This window comes from Rhineura floridana, chromosome 3, assembly GCF_030035675.1.
Source record: "Rhineura floridana isolate rRhiFlo1 chromosome 3, rRhiFlo1.hap2, whole genome shotgun sequence".
Taxonomy (NCBI): Eukaryota; Metazoa; Chordata; class Lepidosauria; order Squamata; family Rhineuridae; genus Rhineura; species Rhineura floridana.
This window is the reverse complement of record NC_084482.1, coordinates 19,273,832-19,295,870: the sequence shown is the minus strand read 5'-3', so window position 1 is coordinate 19,295,870 and position 22,039 is coordinate 19,273,832. Positions and strand designations below refer to the sequence as shown.

Genomic DNA, 22,039 nt, shown 5'->3' with positions numbered 1-22,039 from the left:
CGTCCCATCTTTTCAGGTTGCAATTCCATTCTAGAACCTTTGTCGCAGTTTGTCGAACATTTCTTGAAACCTTTTATACCTACCATTCCATCCTTTATAAGATACTCCACAGATTTCATGAACAAGATACAGTACATCTCTATAGAACCTTTGGATATCCTGGTCACTATGGATGTTAGATCTCTCTACACCAACATTCCCCAAGAACAAGCCCTAGATATTATTCGGCGCACTTTGGACAAGCGCACTGTCAGACATCCTCCCACACATTTTCTCTGAGTATTGGTAGCAATAGCTATGTGTAGAAATTATTTTAAGTTTGGCAACTCATACTATTGGCAGATTAAAGGGGCGGGGCTGCAGGACTCCAGTTCCCTTCAGCCCCAGCCAGCATGGCCAGTGCCACACTCGCGTCTGATAGGAGCTGGAGTCAGTGGCATCACTAGGGGGGTGCGGGGTTTGTGGACCGCACCAGGTGACACCATCAGAGGGGGGCGATTCGCAGCTTTAATTTAAAAGAAAAATTAAGTTTCTAGGTGGTCCGGTTCTTGAGATATACATAAAAACGTCAGCCCACCCGTTAAATTTTTTTTTAAACTACTGTATAGCACTTCGTAGCTTTAACCCCACCCGTTTAGGATTGCAGCCAATCAGTGAAGTGTTTGTTTGACCCATGGCAGTGTCTAGTAAACCTCATTGCAAGGCCAGAAAATGTTGTCCCCCCCCCCGTTTATCTGAAAATCTCATAAATTGGGTAAGTATATACATTTCAGTTTTTCCCCCTCTTGTGTGTAGGAGTCAGATCCTGGCAGAGCTTGGAAAAGTTACTTTTTTGAACTACAACTCCCACCAGCCCACTCCAGTGGCCATGCTGACTGGGGCTGATGGGAGTTGTAGTTTAAAAAAGTAACTTTTCCAAGCTCTGGATCCTGGGCAGTGTTTTGAAAACCTTCCCAATACTTGCTTTTGTGGGGGTAAAAGCATTGCTAATCCCATATCTCCAGAGTAAATCCCATTGAATTCAATAGGATTTACTTTTGAGTAGTAGACATGGTTATGAATGTGCTGAAAATCAATGGGACTTTGGAGTGAATGTAAAAACTTGTGTTTGTGTTCTCTTTCTGTCCCCCCCCTCCAGTCCTATTTTAAAGCAAGTAGGCAGGGCTTACTTAGGTATTACAGTTTTTATTCTGTAGGAAAGTAATACTGATTTTTTTAAAACTAATACTGATTTTTCTGCAATGACCAACTGGTTTGACAATAAACTATTATATGGGCTGTATGTATTTATACATCTGCAGTGTGTGTGTAGTCTTTCCAACACCCCTGTGAGGTAGGGTTGGAAACCAAGGCAGCTCACAACAAGAAATAAAGCCATTTAAAATCCAATAACCATAAAGCAAGAATAAACAGTTGGAAAACAGCCTAAAGAGGCATGATTCTGAATTTTGGGTTGTGTGAATGAAGTTTATTTATTTATCATTTGATTTATATCCCGCCCTTCCTCCCAGTAGGAGCCCAGGGTGGCAAACAAAAGCACTAAAAGCACTTTAAAACATCATAAAAACAGACTTTAAAATATATTAAAACATCTTTGAAAATATTTTTTTAAAGCTTTAAAAAACTTTTTTTAAAAACGAAAAGGCTTAAAAACATATTAAATAGCAATTCCAACACAGACTCAGACTGGGATAAGGTCTCAACTTAAAAGAACAAGTTGAAAGAACAAGTTCCTTATCACTTGAGGCTGTAGTTCTCTGCACACTTCCCAGTTTGAGTAAGCCCCATTGAATACATTGGGACTTGCTTCTGAGTAAACAAACATTGGATTGCATTAAAATATATATTTACAGATTGTGTAATTCATAAACATATTTGAGAGTCATGTTTATATAAATATTTCTTCATACTGTGTCCCAATAAGTATTTGATTTCACACTATGGTTGTAGATGATTTTTTCCTCTACATTTTAAGTGTGCCCTTCTTCCTGGGGGTGGTCATGGTTCTCCATTGTTTTCATCCTGAGGGGAGGATAGGCTGAGAGATGGTGAGTAGCACATTTAAGGTCTCTTCACCTCCCCCCCTTTTTAATTTGTATTTATTTTATATTTCTCCAATATCTTCCCCTGGCTGTTTTTATGTATTTTAAATATTTTTAGATTAAATAAATAGGAAATCATAATTGTGAACCTCCCTAAAAGCAATTTACCTATTCTTCTGTTTTGGCAAAGTGATGGTGTGAAGGCATGCTGGTAGAACAAGAGACCATGTTTGAGGCATGTTATAAGGTATAGGAAAAAGTATTTTGTAAAATGTGAAGGACAGTGGCTGCCCAGTCAGTATAACCACTGTACAAGATCTACTCAGCCACTGTAATTACCTTTTTGTTTTGAGTGCCCTTTTATCTGGGTCTTGGTTCAGGTGTGTATCCAACTCTGATGTGCTTATGGAAGGGGTGTGCAAGTAGTGCCCCCCCCAAGTGTGGAGGCTTGGACAAACATTGTGTTATGGAAAACCAAAGTCTGTGTGAAAGTACATATTTGGGAATGCCATCAGTGTAATCCTAAACACACTTAATAAATAATATCGAACTTGCACGTCACAAAATATATTACGGTCATGTCCATAAGCACCAGGAGGGTAGTCGCCCAGGGGATCTTAGTCCCTCTGCTGTTTTGGGAGCAGGGTCCCTATGTCTCCAAGCATCCTACAGTCAGCATGAAAAGGGAGTGTGTTAGTCACTGAGAAGAGTCTTCTAATATGCTTCCTTGCCATTCCTGCTGATTGGAGCCAATCAGAGTGAAAGGAGGTGAGTCAGCCACTAAGAAGACTCTTCTCAGTTGCTAACGCTCTCCACTTACATGCTGATTGGCTCCTAGAGATGTTTGTTGTTGTGAGAGAATGCATTAACAAAGATCTCATTCTTAATCCAGAAGTAAAAAAGGGTGTATGTGGCTGCAACTGTCATGAAGGGACTCTGCATTTTCTACTAAACAACTGATAAATACCTATGTAACTTTGTGTCTGGAGACTTATTATTAAGAATCACTTTCCATAACTGTAAGGAGGTATGTCCACACGCATGTATCCCAGGCACCTAAATGAGGGGTGAGAGCAGCATAGGGACATAAGCAGATGTCTTATTCCAGGGGTTCCCAAACTTTTCTTCTACATAGACCACTTGAAAATAGCTGAGGGTCTGAAAGTATCTGAAAATTTACTATGGGCATATGCAAGATAATTAACTCCCATTAGTGATAAGAGCAAGAATTTGGGCTGTGCGCATGATATTGTAATTTAAAGGTGTAATTTTAATTTTGCTAGTTGTTTATGTCGCTACTATTGCCATTACATTCAGTGATATACGGGAATTACGATTTATGAGTAACATTAGTACAAAAAACATTACTAAGGATTCTGTATGGTCTGGTACGGGAGGAGGTGCATGGGGGGGACACCATGAGTTACCGCACCAGATGACACCAACCCTAGTGACGCCACTGTCCTCCTTTGTTATGTATCCCAGCAGGGAATGCCCATCTTTTCTGAAGATGCAGAGATCCTTTTTCTGCCAGCGCCTGTGAAGCAGGGTACACGAGGAGCATTCCACCATATCACCATGCTTTCCACACAGGTAAATCTAGCCATCTTGCTGGCTGCACGTAATTTTAAACTCCCCCACTTTCAGTGAAGGAACTGCTTCCTACAGATGTTGCAGCTCATTCTCCCATGTGAGCCATACACCTGCAAGCCTCACATCTCGTGCTATGGCCATGAGGCATTTTAAAGCAGGGTTGGGCAGCCTGTGGCGCTAGGGCTGCATGTGGCTGGATTTCAGAAAGGCTCTTGCAACTGTTAAAGCAGGTGTCTGCTCAGGTAGCCAACGTGGGGCCCTCCAGATGTGGACTAGAAAAGGCTTCACCTGTGACCATTGGCCATGCTAGCTCGGGCTGATGGGAGTTGGAGTCCCAAAACATCTGGAGGGTACCACAATGGCTGCCTCTGTGTTAAGGCACAGACGCCCTGGCAAGACAAAAAACAAAACTTGGTAGCTCTGTGTAGTTCACAGCATGCTAGTGAGCGGCATGAAAGGGAGGAACCACAGACTGAGCATTTGGGGCAAGAAGGAAAAGTGAAGGGAGCAGTTTATAATAAAGCAGAAAGATGTGTGTGAGTCACGAGAGCATTTACATGGGGAGCTTAAGAAGAGTTTGGAAAAGGTTACTTGGTAGTGGGTATTCAGGGGAATGTTGGTTACATTGGAAGGAACACCCCATTTTTTTTCACGAGGCCCTTTGCTAGCTAGCAGCTTTGTGACGAACTTTTCCTGGTTGTTGTGGGAAATGGGATGCTGGGAAAGTGATGGAATGGTCAGTATGGGAACTTGGCAGGTGCATCCTGGCACTGGATTAAAGGCCAGCTTGTGTGCCTTTAATGGGCAGACTTTTGCAGCAGAGGACCATAGCTCAGCAGTAGAGCATCTGTCTTGCATGCAGATGGTCCCAGGTTCAGTCCTTGGCATCTCCAGGTATGGGTGGGAAAAGCTCCTGCCTGAAAATCTGGGAAGCCACGGCCAGTTACTGTAGACAACACTGAGCCAGGGGTCTGACTCGGTCTGAGACTGCATCCACACTATGCATTTAAGGCACATTTAAAGCACATGGCTTCCCTCAGAGCTGTTGTTTGTTCAGGGTGCTGGGAATTGTAGCCCTGTGGGGGGTATACTACAATTCCCAGGCTTCTTTGGGGGAAGTCATGTATGTCAAATGTATAATGCGTTGTCAGCCTAAGGCAACTTCTGATTTTATCTCCATGCACTGAAAAGCATCACCTTGTGATTTCTGCACATCAGGCTGCTGATAAAGACAGAGCAGCAGACCAAGGCAGTTTTTATCTAGTTGGCTGGCAACCCTGCCTAGCAAACATGCCAGAGAAAAGCATGGTAGGAAGCAGTGCTGCCTGTTTTGTGTGTGTACCCCTCGTGGTGAACCAGGGAAAAGAGGTTCAGCCCTATCTGAATCAAAATGTTAAATATGCCATGAAACCCCATCCGCAAGAACAGTCTGCATTTTCCATCAAGGAGCCCTGCCTTTCCCCCCCTTTAACTAGGCATGGAATAGCAACCAACCTGATACGCAGCAATTGAGCTGGTGCATTGTTTTGAGTTTTGCATGTCAGACTACAGGAGTAGAGTCCTTTAAAAAAAATAAAAATAACCAGGGTATATATAGCAAGCAGCAACATCTGAGTTCTGACAATGCTACTAGGGAACACGTGTGAGTCTTGCCAGCCACATCCTCCCCTTTTCCTTCTCCTATCAGCCCAGTCGCAAGGAAAGTAGCGTGCGCCTCCTGACCTCTGGGAACTGGGACATCACCAGGATCCTGGCATATGATGAGAATAGCAAACAGCTGCGAGTATCAGAGGCCATGATCCTCCCCCTATCCTGGAGCTGGTCCTCCAAACTTTAGCAGGAGGAGCAAACTCTGGCTGGCTGACAATGCCCTTTTTCCTAGATATTTCCTGAGTTCTGAAGAAAGGCCCAACTCTAAACATTTGTACAGGTGAGTATTCTGGCCCATGTCCTACAAATAGTGCGTGGAGTGTATATAGCATATAAATAGGACCTTCAACAAAATGTTGCAGTGTGTAACATAAGTCAGAATTATTATCCCCATTTTGTAGATGGGAAGTTCAGGGTGGAAACTAGTGCCTTGCCTGAGGCTGCTTACTGAATTTAGACTGAGCTGAAGTGAGATCTGAATACTGTGGCCCCTATAACCATTTTTTAAAAGGTGTATTCAGCAACTTGCCACTGATGCAATAATAGTGCATTAGTGGTGGATTTATACTGGCCTGTTCACACATTGTTCTGCTGTATTAGTTGTTCTGCAGTGCTTTCCCAGTGTTGCAGCCACATTACTGCCACTTGGAGAGTCACTCTTGCAGTGCACTATAGTGCAACAAAAGTGGGACCAAAAATACCCCAAATAAAATATTTGTTGTGGTATAAAAGTTGCAGGATTTCAGCACGAAGTTACCAGACAAAGCAGTATGTTCAACCTGATCTAGAGCCTTGCGTGGTAAAGCAGCCTACCCTCATGCTTCTGGGGCAAGTGTATAGTGAATTGCTGTCACCCAGAGGCATTCAGGTAGAATTACACCCCAAATTCTTAATCTCACATGGGGCTCATCCACACAGCGATTTAGTGTGTGGTGCTACTTTCATCCCTTTGTAATTTGCATGGTTCACATGACATTGCAGACAAGCAGAAGCTATCATGCAGTTTCCCCCTTTAAATCCGTATCAACCCAATCCAATTATAATGTGGAAAGGAAAAACCATCCCAGCTTCGCTGTGCTCCTCTGTGTAGGCCAGCATTTCCCAACTAGTGGGCCACCAGACGTTGCTGGACCACAATTCCCATCTTTTCTGACCATTGGCAATGCTGGCTGAGGCTGATGGGAATTGTGGTCCAACAACATCTGGTGGCCCACTAGTTGGGAAAGGCTGGTGTAGGCGCTTTGCTTTGATGTTTTTTTAGTGGGTGGGCTCTCTTATGCCCCATCGCCCGCTCCCTCTCTCTCTGCCACCTGCAAAAGCTGTGGCAGCCGCTGCCTACTTTTCCTTTCACTTACTTCCCCCTCTAATCAGTTTCATGTAGTTGCATGTCAATTGCACCCCAATGCTGTCCCTACCAGGAATTGACAAGAAACAATTACACTGAAAAAATAGTGTGGACGTTGAAAAGCTATTGCAATGGTAAAAGCAGCTTTAGTACGAAGTTAGGCTTCCATGTGGATAAGCCCATCATCATGCAGGTGGTGTTCAGCTTCATTTGAACCTGATTTTCTTTTCTTTCTTTTTAAAAACAAATATATATTTACTGATTTAGTCTTATAAACATATCAAACGAAAACAGAGCAACAAGAGAATCTAGTGTACACAGCCATGGAGGATCTTTATCGGCATATTAAAATTATTAGTGTTCACTCTAGGGTATATCCATATATAGTACACCATCCTAGTTCAGTTCTCCATGGAGTTTCCATTAACCGATGGTGAGCTGCAATACTTGGACCTGATTTTTCAACATCCTAACTCTACTTTTTAGCACTGCAGCACTTTGGTTTATTGTGGGTCATGAAGACATTGGGACTGGGAAGGCCCTGGCACCTCCTCCATCTTGGGGGTCTGGGTGGCTGGTGGGTCTCTGAGGAAGGGAAAGGGCTTCTCAATATGTACTTATCCTTCTCTTCTCGAGCAGCCTTGACCTTGACCAAAGCTTGGAAGATTACTTTTAAAAAGTAACAAGTTACAGTTACATGGCCCAAAAAAGTAGTAATTACCATTACAATTACAATTGCTCTGAAAGTAACTGATTACTTTACATTTTCTCCAGAGTAATCACTACAATTACATTTCAGTTACTTTAAGAAAACGGCTACAAGGTGCTGGCCTTGGCTGCTGCACATCTAAGTAGCCTAAAACAACATTAAAAATAAACAAACACATACAGAGGTAGTAGAATAATTATTTTTATTCATAAGATAGCAATGGTGGTCTCTCTGCTGGCAACGGTGGTGGGGAGGGAGGCAGAGGCCACTACTCAGATCTTTCCATGTCAACAAACAAAGTGCAACCCCCCCGCACTCAGCCAGCCAGCATAATCTCTCTCACTTAACCACCACCCAGACCCTGCCCTGCCCCCAGCTAAGGGACACTCACTCAAGCAAACATTTTCCCCTGAGATGCAAAAAAGTTAAAATACTGCAAGTGCAGCACAGTAGCCAGAGAGGGTGGTGGAGGCCACTTTGTGTGCCAAGTGCAAACACAGTATTCACACACACACACACACACACACACACACACACACACACACACACACAGTCATCTTTCACCTCCACAGTTCTTTTATCTCCATTCTGCTGCTGTCTCCTTCTCCTTTATCCATGTTCTCACCTCCGAATCCTTTTCCCCTCCACTCCATTCTTCACCACCATTATGTTTTTTTAATAATTGTTTTCTCCACTCCACCTCGTCTCACTCTCCACCTCCTCCCTCGTCGCCTCCTACCTATCCACAGAGCATGAGGAAAGAGCAACACTGCACAGAAGCCCAGTTTGAGGCACATGATTTTCATCCACAAATCAGAGGAGCGGAAGACTTCCCCTGCTCCCCCCCCAGTAATGCACCAAAGTAATTCTGGAAACATTACAATTACTCCACAAAAGTAGTAAAATTACTCCTATTACAATAAAAATGTAAAGGAATTACCCACTCGTTGCTCAAAAAAGTAATGAATTACAAGTAATTCATTACTTGTAACTAGTTACTTCCAAGCTCTGACCTTGACGGCTCCTTCAACCACACCTGCTTGACCTGTGGCCTGCGCCCTGGCTGCTCCTTCGTAGATGTCAGTTTCAGTCCCAAGATGGGCATTTTATACCGTTCTGCAGAGGTGGGTTTCTGCAAGAGGAGACACAGTAGTATTTTACAGGCACATAAGAGCTTGTGGATTCACTCCAATACATATATTTCTTTTTATTACCATGTTTGGGCTTCACTGACATGAGGATCAAAATGGTTAAGGTACTTCTACAACAAATAGATAGCTGAAATGCTGATGCATGTACATTCTGATTATTAGTAAAGTCCCAAAAAGGTACAAATAATACATGCACAGGAACTCACTCTTTATTTGCTTAAACAGTCCTCAGATTTGGGACAGATAGAATCTTTAGTGGGACACAGGAATGTATATGAACACAAGCTGCCTTTATTAAACTGTGTTTGTGCCGATATGTGTGTATTTAGATGCACACCCACACCCTGCCTAATACATATACCAGAATACATATACACACCTATGTATTTTATTTAAATTCATATTCTGCTCCATGGATCAAGGCAGGCTTTGAAGATATTGCCAATTTCATGGTCAAAAAAGGGGGAGGGGGAAATATGCCCGTTACCACTGGGCTCACAGTCCAATAAAAAAAGAGAGATGGTCTTAAAGCAACAAAACTGATTCACTGAAGCAAGCCCTATATGTGGTAACAGTGTCTAGTGCTTATGCTGTGAATTGTCCAGCATGATCTTGTTGGGCTCTCAGGTTATGTGTGTGTTCCTCACAGAGAGGAAAGCAACGGACAAACCTGCTCTTATGGGGTTAAGTCGGTTGGGAAGAGTGCCAAGGCCGTCGATGGCAGCTGTGCCATCACAAGGGCACTTATCTACATAAGGCTGGAGAGAAACCGAAAGGACGTGGGGATGTAGCGTTTATGTGGAAGAAGCTGGTTGTAACTCTAAATGTCTCATAAAGACTCTTAAAAGAAATCATTGCCTGTGACTGGATCTTTTCTATACCTGAACCTGCTTTTGGTGTTGTATTGGACCACACACGCACTATCGCAGCGCGACAAGGGTTACGGGCCCAGGATTCTGGTCCGCTATACAGCGCTAGAGCCGGTTCTGGTCCGAAACCTCAGAGCTGAGACGCGAGCTTGGTCGGAGGCCGTGTGAGAAAGAGGTGAGCGGAAAGCAGAGCGCTGAGAATGGCAATAAATATGTCTGCTGGAATGCCTATGGAACGGCTCACTGAAACAAATTATGCCAGCTGGAAGCTACGGATGAGGGCTTTTCTGATCAAAGAGGATCTGTTTGAAGTCATTGACACCACCCCACCGGCGGCCCCTCAAGCGGCATGGACACGTAAGGATGAAAAGGCGAAGGCTTTTATCACATTAGCACTGTCCGACTCTCAACTGCTATATGTGAGAGATGAACCCACAGCAAAACATATGTGGACTGTTTTGAATACTGTACACGTGCAACAGACCGCAGGGAGCAAACTTTGTTTGGCGAGAAGGTTATATCACATGCGTCTAACTGAGGAGAGCACCATGATTGAGCACTTAACGGAATGTCGACGTCTGTTTGCAGAGCTGGAGGACAGAGGGGTCGAGCATGGCAATCTACAAAAGGTGTACATCATTTTGTCTTCCCTTGACGAGAAATGGAACAATTTCATGACGTCTATGGAGGCGATGCCCAATGGAGGATTGAGTCTGGATTTTGTGGAAGAAAAACTCAATCAAGAATGGCAAAGAAGACAGGAGATTAACAGGACTGAGCCGAAAGAAGCAGTCAAAACTAAGCAGTTTACCTTCAAAGAGCAGCATGGACTAAAACCCTATTATTTTTGTGGAGCAAGGGGACATATACAGCGAAACTGTGCAGCCAAGCAAAGAGACAGAGGCTGGAAGCAATCTAGCGTGAACTTTGTTAGTACAAAGCAGCATAAAACAATTAACTCTCACTGGGTAATTGATAGTGGAGCTTCTCATTGCCTCATAAAAGATGCAAGCCTATTTCACTCATCGAAACCAGTGCAGGAAACTGTTTTATTGGCTGACGGATCCAAACGTGACGTCCTGGCGCGTGGAACTTTGAAACTGAGTAAGCTCCAGACCATTTTGACAGATGTATTGTTAGTCCCGCAATTGGCAAGTAATATTTTGTCTGTAAAGAAACTAACAGATATAGGTTATTCTGTAACGTTTGAGCAAGGGAGATGTGTTGTTAAACGAGGCAATGAGATATGCATGCAGGGGTGTCTGCAAGAGTCACTGTTCACATTGCAAAGCACTCACGCTGAGCCGGAATGTGCTGTATTAAGTGCCAATAGACAGTTGCACGAAAACTGTGTACATCAGTGGCACAGAAGATTGGGTCATGCTCATTATGACACAATTAAGAAAACCCCTACTCATAGTGAGGACATGAAATTACAGGGGTGTGAGCAAGTATATGAATGTGATGCGTGTTACAGGGCTAAAGCCACAGTGGCACCCATAAATCAAAAGACAGAATGCACAACCACTGCACCATATCAGATGATACATGTCGACTTATCTGGACCATTGCAGTGTTCAAAGGGGGGTGCTAAGTATTTCATGGTTGTGGTAGATGATTTCACAAGGTATTGTCATGTGTACTTGCTGAAGAGAAAGGATGAGGCAGATACAAAATTATGCTTGTTCATAAAGAAAGTGGAAACACAACATGGGGTCACAATAAAACGCATACACTCAGATCAGGGGGGTGAATTCACGAGCCAAGCTTTGCAGGAATTCATGGAAAGCAAGGGAATAGCCCAAAACTTCACGGCTCCGTTTTCTCCGTTTTCTAATGGGGTTGCGGAGAGGAAAAACAGGTCTCTTCAGGAATCCATGAGAGCCACGTTGGGGGATTCAAACCTAGCAAACACATTTTGGAGGAAGTGTATCCTATATGCTGTTTATATCCAGAATAGGTTGTTACACAGGAGTCTTGGAATGTCTCCCTATGAAAAACTGACAGGGAAGAAACCACGGATAAGGCACATTGAGCGTTTTGGGGCTAAATGTTGGGTTCACGTGCCCAAGAGTAAAAGGTGTGGTAAGTTAGCACCGAGAGCCCAGGAGGGACATGTGCTGGGCTTTCAGAACGCTTATTACAGGGTCTGGGTTCTTAGTCGAAGTAGTTCTTAGTCGAAGCATCAACGTTTCAGATCAGGAATGGAAGCAAAGTCAGACCATAAACCTAAATGGGTCACACAATACACATGCAGTAAAAGAGGAGGACATACAGCCAGGTCTTAGCGCAAAGGAAGAAGTACTGCAAATGCCATTAAAGGAAGCGTTAAATGAGCTCATTTGGGGGAAACATAACATTAAGAAAAGAAAAGCTGATGATGTGTCATTACATGAGTGGGAGTTACCAGGAACTAGTGCAGGCAACGATGGCACAAGGGAAACTGAGTCTCAATTGCCCTTAAGACGCTCTGAGAGAGAGAACAAAGGGAAGCCGCCTGATAGATTCACAATAGGCCTTATCACAGGCCAGGGGGCATACACTGAACAAGAAGTGGATGCAGATACATTGTACATGACTTGTGTAAAACCAAGATGTAATGAATAAAGTAAGCCTAGAATCTGAAAATGTAAACATGTAAAAACAAAGGATGTAATGTAAAACTGTAATCTATGTAAAAGGGAATTGAAACGTCTGTGAGAAACAGGTGGGGGCTGTTGGGCTCTCAGGTTATGTGTGTGTTCCTCACAGAGAGGAAAGCAACGGACAAACCTGCTCTTATGGGGTTAAGTCAGTTGGGAAGAGTGCCAAGGCCGTAGATGGCAGCTGTGCCATCACAAGGGCACTCTTATCTACATAAGGCTGGAGAGAAACCGAAAGGACATGGGGGTGTAGCGTTTATGTGGAAGAAGCTGGTTGTAACTCTAAATGTCTCAGTAAAGACTCTTAAAAGAAATCATTGCCTGTGACTGGATCTTTTCTATACCTGAACCTGCTCTTGGTGTTGTATTGGACCACACATGCACTATCGCAGCGCGACAGATCTAGGGTTTGTATACTACTGACCTGAGTTTTCTTCACCTGGTAGGGCCTGGAATCCCTCAAGTTTCTGTTCATTGCACAACTAATCCCCACAGTTAGGGTTGCCATATTGTCCAGTTAGCCGGGTTTTACCTGGATTCTATGCATGCCACCCGGCGCCCAGCTAGCTCCTTAGGTGGCCCGGATTCTCAGCTTTAATTTTTTTAAAAAATTAAGTTTCTAGGTGGTCCGGTTCTCGAGATATGCATAAAAACGTCAGCTGCCCCCCTGACTGTTAAATCTTTCTTTAAACAGTACTACAGCACTTCGGAGCTTTAACCCCGCCAGTTCAGGACTGCAGCCAATCAGGGATTGTGTTTCAGTTTCATTGACCTGAGGCAGTGTCTAGAAAACAAAATGGTGGTTTCCCCCCCTGTTTATCTGAAAATCTCATAAATTGGGTAAGTATATACATTTCAGTTTTTTTTCCTCTTGTGTGCAGAAGTCAGATCTTGGGCAGTGTTTTGAAAACCTTCTCAATGCTTGCTTTTTGTAAAAGCAATGCTAATCCCATATGCCCAGAGTAAATCCCATTGAATTCAATAGGACTTACTTTTGAGTAGACATGGTTATGAATGCGCTGAAAATCAATGGGACTTTGGAGTGAATGTAAAAAAGAATTGGGTTTGTGTTCTAACTCTTTCTGCCCCCTTCTCCAGTCCTATTTTAAAGCAAGTAGGCAGGGCTTACTTAGGTATTACAGTTTTTATTCTGTAGGAAAGTAATACTGATTTTTTTGAAACTAATACTGATTTTTCTGCAATGACCAACTGGTTTGACAATAAACTATTGTATGGGCTGTATGTATTTATACATCTGCAGTGTGTGCGTGTGTGTGTATGGAGTCTTTCCAACACCCCTGTGAGGTAGGGTTGGAAACCAAGGCAGCTCACAACAAGAAATAAAGCCATTTAAAATCCAGTAACCATAAAAACAAGTATAAACAGTTGCAAATCAGCGTAAAGTGGCATGATTCGGAATTTTGGGTTGTGTGAATGAAGTTGCTTATCACTTGAGGTTGCATTTCTGTCCCTTTTTGAGTAAGCCCCACTGAATACACTGGGACTTGCTTCTGAATAAATAAACCTAGGATTGCACTATAAATATCTTTACAGTTTGTGTAAATAATAAATATATTTGATAGTCATGCTTATATAAATATTTCTTCATTTATCATATTTTTGGTTTTTGGTTAGGAATCCTGACTGGTTGTTTAGGAAAGTGTTACTGCCTTCTGTGTTTTTTTCCCTATTTGCATGTCACTTATCTTTAACCTCACTCCGTTACAGCCATAGAAGCAACAGCAGCATATGCAAGATAATTTTCATGTTCTTATGAGAAGTTCCTTTCCTTTTTTTTTTTTAATGCATTCTCTGTCCTTCACAAATCAATGCTGCAAAATAAAATCCGGAACAAGCTTTGAAAAGTGGTGTTGCTTCAGAATAAAAGTGGCCTACCTGGAGAAGAAGAATGGAGTAGGTGGGGAATTCTGAAGATGATAGGACCAAGCAAAGGGGAGAGGGGTGGCGGCGGCGGCTATGATGAGATGTTTTCTTTGTTGTCCTGTCCAGTGGTGGGGGCTGAGGGAGGGAACTGGAAGAAGGAGCTTCTCTTCAGTAGCGATGGAGGAGGAGTCCTATGGCCTTCCTCATGTATCTTCTGGTGCATTCCCTTTCTCCTTTACCTCCTGCTAGTTTGATCTTTAGTGTAAAAAGAAGATGACGGTGCTATGTAAAGAGCTAGATGTTCTCTCTAACACTGCTGAATTCAGGTGTCCATCTATGCAACCTCCATTAAAGGTGATTTGGGGTGTATAGAGAAAAAATGGCAGAGTACTGTTTCAGGCAGGGATGGGGAAAACTGGTGACCCTTCAGATGTTGCTGGATTCCAAATCTCATCATCCCTGACCATTGGCTGTGCTGACTGCAGGAAGTCCTAGCGTATGGAGGACCACAAGTTCCCCATCCCTGGTTTTAGCTTTCTTATGTATAGTGCATGATATATTATATAATATATATAATGATATATTATATATTATTGCATATCATGTATTATATATTATTGCATATGATATATATATTATTGCATATGATATATTATATATTATTGCATATGATATATTATATATTATTACATATCACATATCATCGCATATTACATATCACATCTCACCACATCCCACATCCCACCACATCTCACAGATCTGAATTGGGTGGAATTTTAGCACATCCTAATCTGAAACAGTAAGAGCGAGAGCCAACTAAAAAAGGGGAGGAGGTTGTTGCTTTTCTGATGACATTCAGAAGGCAACAGCAGAAATGGAGCCGGATGTACAGATAGCTGTTTTTGTTCTTGTCTGGTTTCTGATTATACAGACAATTCTTTTTTAGCTTCCCCCTCTAATATTTTTTTAATTATATAAAAAACAAAAGAGTAGGGATGATGCACAGCAGTTGCTCAGTTGTGCAAGACTGAGACATCTACTGCACTATACGTAAGAAAGCTAAAACCAGGGTTGGGGAACTTGTGGTCCTCCATACGCTAGGACTTCCAGCAGTCAGCGCAGCCAATGGTCAGGGATGATGAGATCTGGAATCCAGCAACATCTGAAGGGTCACCAGTTTCCCCCATCCCTGCCTGAAACAGTACTCTGCCATTTTTTCTCTATACACCCCAAATCACCTTTAATGGAGGTTGTATAGATGGACACCTGAATTCAGCAGTGTTAGAGAGAACATCTAGCTCTTTACATAGCACCGTCATCTTCTTTTTACACTAATGATCAAACTAGCAGGAGGTAAAGGAGAAAGGGAATGCACCAGAAGATACATGGGGAAGGCCATAGGACTCCTCCTCCATCGCTACTGAAGAGAAGCTCCTTCTTCCAGTTCCCTCCCTCAGCCCCCACCACTGGACAGGACAACAAAGAAAACATCTCATCATAGCCGCCGCCGCCACCCCTCTCCCCTTTGCTTGGTCCTGTCATCTTCAGAATTCCCCACCTACTCCATTCTTCTTCTCCAGGCAGGCCACTTTTATTCTGAAGCAACACCACTTTTCAAAGCTTGTTCCGGATTTTATTTTGCAGCATTGATTTGTGAAGGACAGAGAATGCATTAAAAAAAAAAGGAAAGGAACTTCTCATAAGAACATGAAAAGAGCCCTGCTGGATCAGGCCAGTGGCCCATCTAGTCCAGGATCGTGTTCTGACAGCAGCTAACCAGATGCCTGTGGAAAGCCTACAAGCAGAACCCGAGCGCAACAACACTCTTCCCAGCCACAAGGAAAGAAACTTCTCTCCACCTCCTTCAACCCATGCTTCTAGCCAAGTGGTGGAAGATTTCTTCCCAGCAACCCTCAGAAATACTGCCCAGTTGAAGAACTCGAAGCATTTTTTTTAACATGCTTCAAGGATTGGGGCTTTTTTTGGGGAGCTTTTGCCACAGTGACCACAGCAGTTATCACCATGTTGATTCTGCTTCCACTCCAGCCTTTCTGAGTGCTTCCTGTTACATGTGGTCTGTATGCATGCATGGTGAACGGGTGTCTGTGTGAGGTATGGCCACACCCACTTTTTGCTTTGCCACAGCCCTCAGTGGGTTGGCCAATAATAAACACAGCTCTTGGGCAGAAAAAAGTGAGCCACCCCAAAGGACACAAAGAAGATTTATGAGGCCCACAGTTGGAGCTGGCAAAATGAACACTGAAGAATATTCTCTGTGTTTCAGCAAGCTCATTTTAAAAAAGGGAGAAAGGGGAGAGGGTGAAGAGGTTACCCATCACTAGGGATGGGAGAATTTATCAAGATCAGTTTCTTTCCTTTTCTCATTTTTCTAATCTTAAATTCAGTTCTCTACATTAGTTTATAATTTTTTTTAAAATCCTCATGCAAATTCATCAGAATTTTAAACCTTATTTCTCCTATTTCACACATGTTGTTATGTGCCTTCAGGTTGATTACCGCTTATGGCGACCCTATGAATCAGTGACCTCCAAGAGTATCTGTCATGAACCACCCTGTTCAGATCTTGTAAGTTCAGGTCTGTGGCTTCCTTGATGGAATCAATCCATCTCTTGTTTGGCCTTCCTCTTTTTCTACTCCCTTCTGGTTTCCCAAGCATTATTGTCTTTTCTAGTGAATCATGTCTTCTCATGATGTGTCCAAAGTATGATAACCTCAGTTTCATCATTTTAGCTTCTAATCATAGTTCTGGTTTAATTTGTTCTAACACCCAATTATTTTGTCTTTTTTGTGGTCCATGGTATGCGCAAAGCTCTCCACCAACACCACATTTCAAATGAGTTGATTTTTCTCTTAACCGCTTTTTTCCCTGTCCAGCTTTACATCCATACATAGAGATCGGGAATACCATGGACTGAATGATCCTGACTTTAGTGTTCAGTGATACATCTTTGCATTTGAGGACCTTTTCTAGTTCTCTCACAGCTGCCCTCCCTAGTCCTAGCCTTCTTCTGATTTCTTGACTATTGTCTCCATTTTGGTTACTGACTGTGCCAAGGTATTGATAATCCTTGACAAGTTCAATGTCCTCATTGTCAACTTTAAAGTTACATAAATCTTCTGTTGTCATTACTTTAGTCTTCTTGATGTTCAGCTGTAGTCCTGCTTTTGTGCTTTCCTGTTTCACTTTCATCAGCATTCATTTCAAATCATTACTGGTTTCTGTATGTATCATCTGGAAATTTGATAAGCTTGTTCTGTACCTCCTCATCCAAGTTGTTAATAAAAATGTTGAAGAGCACAGGGCCCAGAACCGAGCCCTATGGTACCCCACTCATTACTTCTGCCCAGTTTGAGAAGGAACCATTGATAAGCACTCTATAAGTATGATTCTGTAGCCAACTGTGGATCCACCTGATAGTTGTTCCATCCAGCCCACATTTAGCTAGCTTGCTAATGATTTTTTATATACGATTTTTTAAAAATAAAACTCCAAAGAGCCAGCTTCAAATTATGTAAATGCTTGGTCCTGGGACTTTCCCAGTCCTGCCTTCAAAACATCTGAGATGGAATCAAATCCTCCACCTGAAGTTACCCATTGTAAAGGTGAATGGGGCTTCTGTATTTTTAATAGTTTTATGTAAGGAAACCATTTTGGTTGATGCAGCTTTTCCCACACCAGCATGACAGGGTGAGCCTGACAGAATCCCCACCTCTGAAGGAGTATGAAAGATACAGGGGAGACCCACCTCTAATTAAATATGGTCACCCTAACCTCACCCCAGATAATTGGTGATATTATGGCAACAGCCAAGATTTGGGTCTTATCATGCTTGATGATGTATGACACACTACTATGTTTGTAATTTACCTGATGAACCTATCATGATGCAATAGGACTGGCCCTACCCATCAGGCAATACAGGCAGCAGCTGCCTTGGGTGACAGAATTTAAGAGGTATTGGGGTAATAAGGAAAGGAAAGCAATTAAGGAATACAATTGCCCCCTGTAGTACATCCTGAATCTCCCCTGGACTGGTCATTGGATTATAAATCAGGAATATATCGCTTGTGTGGAAATCCCTTATCCCAAAATTTAGCTAGGGAATTACAAGAAGTGGATTTTCATACCCCATCATATCCAGTTGGGGATATACTACCACAAGCGATGGAAACCTTGGGGGAAATGCAAGTGCCAGAACCATCACATCCTGAACACGGACTCTTTGCAGATAATCAGCCTATAAATGATGTGTCTAATTCCTCTTCTACCCCCGGAAATTATGTCCATCCCTTGGGCTGGACTCTTTTAATACTTGAAGAACTTGATTTGGTGAAAAAGTTTATCTCCGAATGCAATAATTTACTGCATACCTTGGTGAGCGCTGTCAATTCGATCATTCAGAGTAAGGAGGATAAAACTAGGGAGATGAGTCCCCCCCCCCCAGTAATGGGAGACAGTTGATTACATCGGTTCCCAAATGTAAAAGAAAGAAGGCTGTTAGAAGTAAAAAAATCTAAAAACTTCAAAAATCAAAAACCACTTCAATATAAAAAAATGAACTATAAACCCCTTTTTAAAATTTTGGATACACTTGTCCGCCTGCAGACTGCTCCTTCGTCTACTGCGGGACCTTCTAAGATGATCCAAAGGGGCGGGTCAGAGTTGGAACTAGAACCTTCTTCAATGTTTTCCACCGTTCCATCATTGTGTGAGCCTGAATTAACTCCCTCAGCATCTGACCTTTCTCCAAGACAATTCCAAACTGACTGTCATTGTGATATTGGTGACTTCTCGGAAATACTAACACAGCGTCCCTATGAGACTGGTGGCCCAGCTGAAATACAATCACAGCCTCATCTGGTTGCACATAAGGAGAAGAGGACTTTTAAGAAGACATCTAATAAAGCCTCTAGTTTGCTTCCTATTGCTTTTGAGACACCTATAACACCTCTTATAGCTTCGCCTCCCGTGGGTGCTAACAATCAGCTGGTTTCTCCCACCAGGACCTCCTTAAGAAAGGATGATGCAGAGTACTACTCCCTACGACTTAGTCGGAATAAGATAGTTCTATCCCATTTCCCATGCTATAATAACAGTGGTCAATATCTCAATTGGAAAATTTATATTTTCGAGGTTCTAAGATCCCTGAATGTAGTCCCAATTAAATTTGAAGATATAGTTAAGGCAGTTATTCTTACCAAGAATTCTTTTGATATGGTGGTATTATTAACTTTTAGATCTTATGGAATGGTTAATACTTTTTTGGCAAATAGACCTTTTTTGTTGAGGTTTGGAATCCAAGTGCGAAGACATTTTGTTAATTTAGGAAGACCACGCCCTCTTTGTGTAAATTGGCATTGGCCTGACCCAATAGCCCAAACTCAATTATCAGTTATGGGGAAGTATCCTCAGGATAATTATACATCTATGGCATACCCCCATTTTAACCTCACCAGTAGTGACTTTGTTGTGCTGGATAGTTATAACGATTCCACCAGCTCCTTACTTATGAGTAGTCCAGTTCAATCTCTATTACAGTCACCCATTCAGGGAGACCATGAGGATAAACTGACTGCCTCCTTCTGTGATGGATCAGATGAGCTATTATCCAACTTTACTAGTTTCTCTGACAATGCCCAACAGGATATTATTAATAACTTACAGAAACTTCTTCAAAACTTACTGAGCAAGAGATTATCCTCTAGATCCCGTAAGGATCTTGATTTGGATGCGCGCTATAAAGCTCAGACCTTAGAAATACCGTCAACTCTTGTTCTGCCAGTCTTACCAGAATTGGATGCTATGTGTGACACTTTACAAAGTATAGCCTTAGTCCCGCAAGAGGAATCAAAATTCCCTTGATGCCATACGACCCAGCCAACTAATCTATCCTTCTTACCTGCTACGATACCACTTAATGTTGAGGCGGGTACGCTAAAGCCCTTAAAGGACCTTATTTTCGGAGAACCTATAACAACTCTATGTGGGAGGGGGAGATATGATATGAAGAAATCCTCCTATCACATCAAGAGAAGTCGACCTCATCGTTGGTTATCAACTCCTATATGACGACCTCGGCCAAATAGACAGGTGTACTTGGATGACAATTCTCCCGGTTTACTAGTCATGCTTTTTAACGCCAGGTCGGTAAATCAGAAAACCACGATCATTCAGGACCTTCTCCTGGATGAACATGCCGACTTGACGTGTATTACAGAAACCTGGTTGGATGAATTAGGTGGGGTTAACCTCGCTGGTCTTTGTCCTCCAGGTTTCTGTGTACATCAGCAGGCTAGACCGGGGGGACGGGGTGGGGGAGTCGCAGTGGTCTATCGTGATTCCATCTCTATGACCAGGTGCCCTCTACCGCAATTTGCTGGATTCGAGTGTCTTTACTTAAAACTCTGCGGGTGGGACCAAATAGCGATTCTGCTCTTGTATCGTCCTCCCCGCTGCCCAGCAGTCCCCTTATCTGGGCTCTCCAAGCTGATCTCCGGGCTGATGGTGGAGTCTCCCAGGCTGTTAGTTTTGGGTGACTTCAATATCTATGTGGAGTCCCCACTTCATGGAGATGCCCGAGACTTTATGGCGGCCATGACAACTATGGGGATGTCTCAACTAATAACAGGCCCTACTCATACAGCTGGTCACACCCTCGATCTTGCTTTCTATGCGGGACAGGATAATGATCCAGGAGTGGTAGATTTTTCTATAGCTCCGTTGTCATGGACGGATCATTACCTGGTCAGCTTTAGACTAACTGTGACTCATACCCACCGCAGGGAGAAGGGACCCATTAGAATGCTCCGCCCCAGGAGACTGATGGATCCGGTTGGTTTCCTATCAGCTCTTGGGGAATTCCCTGTCTCCCAAGTAAGTGATTCTGTAGACACCCTGGTCAAATTCTGGAACAGTTCAATGACCAGGGCCGTTGACACAATAGCTCCTGAGCGTCCCCTTGTGCGTTCCAGAGCAAAACCGGCCCCATGGTTTTCCAACGAGCTGATGGCGATGAAACGCACTCATCGGGGTCTAGAGCGACAGTGGCAGAAAACTCGGAACGAATCTGACCGACTTGTTGTTAAAGAATTTTCGAAAACCTATTCAATTACAAGACGATCTACGCAAAAGGCCTTTTTTACGGCTTCTATTTCATCAGCCGTTAATCAGCCGGCTGAACTATTCCGAGTGGTTAAAAATTTGCTTAACCCTATTCATCCTGAGGACAACGTGGATTTGTCTCCAACCCGTTGTCAAGAATTTGCCTTTTATTTTGCGAATAAGGTCGATCAGATCCGCTCCGACTTAGAAGCCAATCTTGATGCAGTCTCTAAGGATGTACCTTCGGCCTCTGTCTGTCCAATTAAGATGGATTCCTTTCAACTTGCTCAACCTGGAGATATAGACAGCCTTCTTGGAGGAATGAGACCTACCACCTGTCTGCTTGATCCTTGTCCCTCCTGGATCATTAAACAAGCCAGAGGGGGCCTGGCTGAATGGGTCTGTGGAGTAGTCAATGCCTCTCTTCAACAAGGCTCCCTGCCGGGATGCCTGAAAGAGGCGTTTGTGAGACCATTACTGAAAAAACCCTCCTTAGACCCATTATGTTTGGGTAATTATCGACCAGTATCCAACTTACCTTTCTTAAGTAAAATAGTGGAGCGGGTGGTGACTAGTCAACTTCAACGGTTCCTAGTGGAAACAGATTATCTCAATCCATTCCAATCTGGTTTCAGACCTGGCCACGGGACCGAAACAGCTTTGGTCGCCTTGGTGGATGACCTTCGAAGGGAATTAGACAGGGGGAGTGTGTCCCTGTTGGTTCTCCTGGATCTCTCGGCGGCCTTTGATACCATCGACCATGGTATCCTTCTGGATCGCCTATCCAGGATGGGGCTTCACGGTACTGTTTTATGTTGGCTCCGCTCCTTCCTGGAGGGTCGAACCCAGAAGGTAATACTCGGAGACTCCTGCTCAGCCCCCTGGCCTTTGACCTGCGGGGTTCCACAGGGTTCTATTTTGTCTCCTTTGTTATTTAACATCTATATGAAGCCACTGGGTGAGGTCATCCGGAGGTTTGGAGTTCGTTACCATCAATATGCAGATGACACCCAGCTTTACTTCTCCTTTCC

The 22,039-nt window shown here is 43.3% G+C and overlaps 1 protein-coding gene and 1 long non-coding RNA gene across 2 annotated transcripts in view; both read left to right on the top strand.

Annotated features, from left to right (window-relative positions):
* LOC133379459 (myosin light polypeptide 6-like) overlaps positions 1–22,039 on the top strand; it is a 142,975-nt gene that overhangs the window by 69,277 nt on the left and 51,659 nt on the right. The window lies entirely within an intron of this gene.
* LOC133382055 (uncharacterized) lies at positions 12,260–16,902 on the top strand. Its single transcript, XR_009761776.1, has 3 exons — positions 12,260–12,408; positions 12,696–12,841; positions 16,394–16,902. It is a non-coding gene; the product is annotated as an uncharacterized LOC133382055 (long non-coding RNA).